Source organism: Vanessa cardui, chromosome 3 (assembly GCF_905220365.1).
Source record: "Vanessa cardui chromosome 3, ilVanCard2.1, whole genome shotgun sequence".
Classification (NCBI taxonomy): domain Eukaryota; kingdom Metazoa; phylum Arthropoda; class Insecta; order Lepidoptera; family Nymphalidae; genus Vanessa; species Vanessa cardui.
In genome coordinates, this window is record NC_061125.1 from 8,910,025 (window position 1) to 8,915,070 (window position 5,046).

Genomic DNA, 5,046 nt, shown 5'->3' on the forward strand with positions numbered 1-5,046 from the left:
TTTTATCAGAAAAATCCGAGATACGGCGTCACGGAATCAAATTATTTGTATCGTAATAAGATTCTCAAGATCGAATCACTGTTTCGCGCATTATATATAAACACAGCCGTAATTTACGAACTACTTATAAAATAATGATCATATAAGATTTATGATTTGGATTTTAGTATTCAATAATAGGTATAAATAATTTCAATCTCTATTTTCGACAGAATTATAATAACGTTTATACTAAATTATAATTAAAAGAATTCTTTAATACAAGGAGTAGTAAATTTATTTAAACTTTCGCTAACGAAAATAATCCTATAATTCGTCAACCGAAATTTGGTAGAGAATGTGTATTCTGGGCCATAACGGATATGCATTATACACAATGCGTTTATAAAAGAGGGCAAATTTTCAGAGTTCCTCCAATGCCACAGGCGGTGTTCCTCATACAAACGCTTAGCGCCACGTGACCCGAGGCAGAATATAGACATGAATCTAGTCTTCTTGTAATAAAAAGGCGACTACAATATTGAAAAAGGTTAATGCTTTTTTTGAGTATTCTGCCCTTTAAGCTGATTTTGATAAAGATGAAAGGCGGAAGAACTTTTCTTTTTGTGTTGGTTACTATTCAAATAAGTATTGTTGTCGTTGACTGACTTTTTGGTCAAGTGGCTATTTATAAGACCTTTATTTGGTATCTTAACTCTTGGGCAGAAGATTTTAGGTTCAAATTCCAATCAAAACTTATTTGATTTTGCTTACGAAAAGTCCTCAATAATAGTTCAGGAAATAAGTTTCAAGTGAGTAGACTCCGGTGGTTCGGAAAGATCGTAAAGCTGCCCTGAATGAATTCTTTCCGATTGTGTCAAATTTGCCATCCCAGCGAATCATGACAATAAAAGTACAGAGAGTGCACCTTAACAACACTTGAGAGATTATCCACAGAGGCCATAATAAGTCGGGATGACATTATTAAAGATCGTTTGAGTTAACTTAATTCGGAGATTCGATTCAAAATTCAAACCATTCAGAAATGCATTGTTCTCTTCCATAATAAGATTGCGTATTTAGATTTATTCATTTCTTGTCGGTTCTCTTCTATAGAATCTACATTTTGTACCATTAACGTAGATTTATATTCAATTCAACACCGTACTCTACGATTCAAAAGTTATTTAAAAGCCTACTTAAATATTTTGATTCATTTTAATGACCATAAACGCGTTTTATCTCCGCTCATAATAAATCCCAATAAGTAATTTTCATCTTTTGAAAAATTGTTGAAAAAGATATACTTAAAAAAATATCAATAGGCCTTTCAATAGTTTTCTCTTTTCTCTATTCTTCGAGGCACTAGTATATTAAAGTAGGCTTAAATAATGAGTTAGCGTGTCTAGACGTGCTAGAGAGAACCAACCTGCCCCTAAATTTAAATTTAATCTTCTAACTAGCCATGTCAAACAATTCTAGTCCTACTTGTTACAACATAAGGTAAACTTTAGTGAAATACTCAATTTCAATTTAAGATATTAGTTATTGATGATCACGAGTTATGTGCTAAACATGATACCTTCCCGTTATATGTATTGTCTATCTCTTTCCCTCTTTATTTTGGAGTAAATTGTGTTTGTTAGCTTTTGATACGAGTAAAACGAATTAAGTAAGTAACTGTAATGATTTGATCGACGGTAAATTCGAAACAACAGAAATTCAGACGGTGGTTGTATCTAAAGTAATTTTTCAATTTGAGGAGCGAGACCATAACTGCTGACTTAGAAACTGCTTTTTTTTAAAGCAAACCCTAGCGAAGATTTTAACCCAGGGTCTCAAGATCTGAAGCCATATTAATAACATCCATTTAGCTCCCACGGTTTAGCTAACATCACCCCGAGATATGTATGAACATACTGATAACACTGTATTCAGATGAAATGCAAATATTATTTTACTATTGATCCCACGCCGAGTCATCTTTCAGATCAAACAAGCTTATTCAATATTTCATAATTTCCAGTGCATTACAATATATTATGTACATACCTCCACCTTTTTCCTTATATACACACTTTCGAATCTCTTAATCCATACTGATTTTACAAAAGTATTGGTTCTTGGTGAAGTGCTACGAATTCTTTTTTTGAACAAATTTGAAGCTCACCCCTAAAAAACCATAGCGAAAAGTGAGATATGCGAAACTGCTTATAATAATAACTATGTTTAAAGGATATAAAAATCAAAATAGCATATCACAATAAGTCAATTTATTACGTTTTAATAGTAACACGGTTTTCTTTTAGAATAGCTCTATATTTATTGTAATTTATATTAACTTAGTAAAATGACAAGATTTTTATTTAAGTACTAGTAGCCGGGAGCTGAAATGACCCAGTGGTTAGAACGAATGCACCGATGATTGCGGGTTCAAACCCAGGCAAGCACTCTCATCTCGTGCTCGGCGGTGAAGGGAAGCATCGTGAGGAAACCTGTATGTGTATAATTTCATCGAAATTCTGCCTCATGTGCATTCCACCAAACCCACTCCTTAAAGGAAGAGGAGGCCTTATCCCAGCAGTGGGAAATTTACAGGATGTTACTTTATTTTATTACTAGTAGTCGCCCGCGGCATCGCTCGCATTTTAGGGGGTTGGTTGTCATGTGTCAGGCAAAAAAAGCCTTTGTCCTTTCTTGGAGTTTTGGAGTCTTGGTTTGCTTCGACAGACAGAGTTACATGCACATTTATAATATTAATATTGATAAAAATCGTTTCAGTAAGATATAAAATGCTATTGTAAATGTTGCCCATTGACTCTTACAAAACACCTTTTCATTAATAGATAAGGCGCATACGGACAGTTTTATTACTTTATACATGATATATTTTATTACCCAATTGCGTTTAAGAGGCGACCTTAATGATAAAAGCGTTCTCTTCGCCAACCTTAGTATTGTATGAAATAAATGTGGTTGCCCGTGTTAGAAGTAAAACGTTTAAGACTATAACCGTATAACAATCAGAACTTATTACAAAATGTATAACAAAAAAACGAATACACAGCTATTATTAATAATATTAAGTCATCTTATTTTTAAAACAAGACATATATAAAAAACACACAACAACAGCCTGTAAATTCCCACTGCTGGGCTAAAGGCCTCCTTTCCCTTTAAGGAGAAGGTTTGGAACATATTCCACCACGCTGTTCCAATGCGGGTTGATGGAATACACATGTGGCAGAATTTCTATTAAATTTGTCACATGCAAGTTTCCTCACGATATTTTCCTTCACCGCTGAGCACGAGATGAATTATAAAGACAAATTAAGCACATGAATCAGCGGTGCTTGCCTGGGTTTGAACCCGCAATCATCGGTTAAGATGCACGCGTTCTAACCACTGGGCCACATCTGCTCTTAAAATACTAAAAAATACACACACTTTTGCATTCTTAAGATTATTAGTGAAATCAATATGTACCTATATCACAAAAATAATGACTGACTTTTAAATATACAGGTATATATAAAATGTTGGTAGGTCTTTCTAGAGCATTCGTATATAATTTATTCTCGTATATTGTCATATATTACATTAAGATTATGTTTTTTTTTATGGTATAGGTTGGCGGACGAGCATATGGGCCACCTGATGGTAAGTGGTATATAAAGCCTTACTTAACTAAAACTTACTCTTACTAATATTGTCTGCTTTAAAATAAAAAATAAAAAATTATTAAGTAGTTATTCATGTATTATTATTTTATTTTTTGATATATTTTTTTATTTTTTGTACAAATAATTCTGTAATAGACGATGGTAATTCAGTGTGATGTAAAATAATACCTTAGTATTGAAAGTGCATTGGAGAAGTAAGAAATGCTGAATGTTTCTTCAACGTCAATATCCATAAACGGTTATGACTATTTACCATCAGATGGCAACTTTCATTGACCGCCTAAATAACATAAAAAATAACACTTGTAAAAATAAAAAAATAAAGTGATTCATAAATTTGGAATACTGTGTTATTCCCGTGATAAATTAAATCGTTTTACCATCGCGTTAAATCACGCCCGATTCTGCTATTTAACAATGCAATTTAATTCAACTTTTCACTTTTTTTTTCATTTTAAGATTAGCTAAATAGGTATATATAATTTATGGTGATCTAAATACCAAATAGACAAAGACTAAAACTTCCCACGAGTAAAGTAGGACTTATTGTGAGCTCCTTTTAAAACTACCTCCTTTTAATTTCTTAAGCCGTTAACACAACACGGTCTTCACAAATTTCAGAGTTTTCAATCCGTAAAAGAAATCTCATCTGTGTAAGAGCTTTCTTATGAGCTTGCTAAGGCGTGAGTAAAAAACGTTGTAAATTTTCAAATAGGGAAGCACTTGTTTTATTCATTTTGAAGTTTATGATTCTAGATTTTGGAAAGGTAATAAACAAAACTTTTTTTATTTAAGAACATAAAACTCAACGAAGGAATAGTATATTTTTAAAAGGAAGAAAATTATAACAGACCATAAAAGCAAGTTTATGAATTTTACACTATAATTTTTTTTTTTTTTTGGAATGAGTACATAAGAGGAAGTTTAAAAGTGACACCGATAGGCAAGAAGTTATGTGAAAGGCGGCTATCATGGTATGGGCATGTAATGCGGAGGAATGAGGAACATATTGTTAAGCCTTGAGCGTGGATGTGGACGGATATAGAGGTAGAGGACGACCAAGGAAACGATGGATGGATTGTGTGAAAGAGGATATGGTTAGAAGGAATGTTACTTGTGAGATGACGTCTGACAGAGAAGTATGGAAGGAGAAGACATGCTGCGCCGACCCCAAATAATGTTGGGATAAGGGCAGGAGGAAGATGAATATTTTTTTGGCGCTGCAACGGCTGTGTTACTAGTAGAGTTACTTTGACCTTGCTCAAGTCTCAAAGTTCAAAAAGGACAGCACGAAGGTTTGATTGAATCGAGACAAAAATCTTATACCAAAATTTTGGTGCGCTCGCTTTTAATTTGCTTTCCAGTTCTACAATTAGCTTGTGTT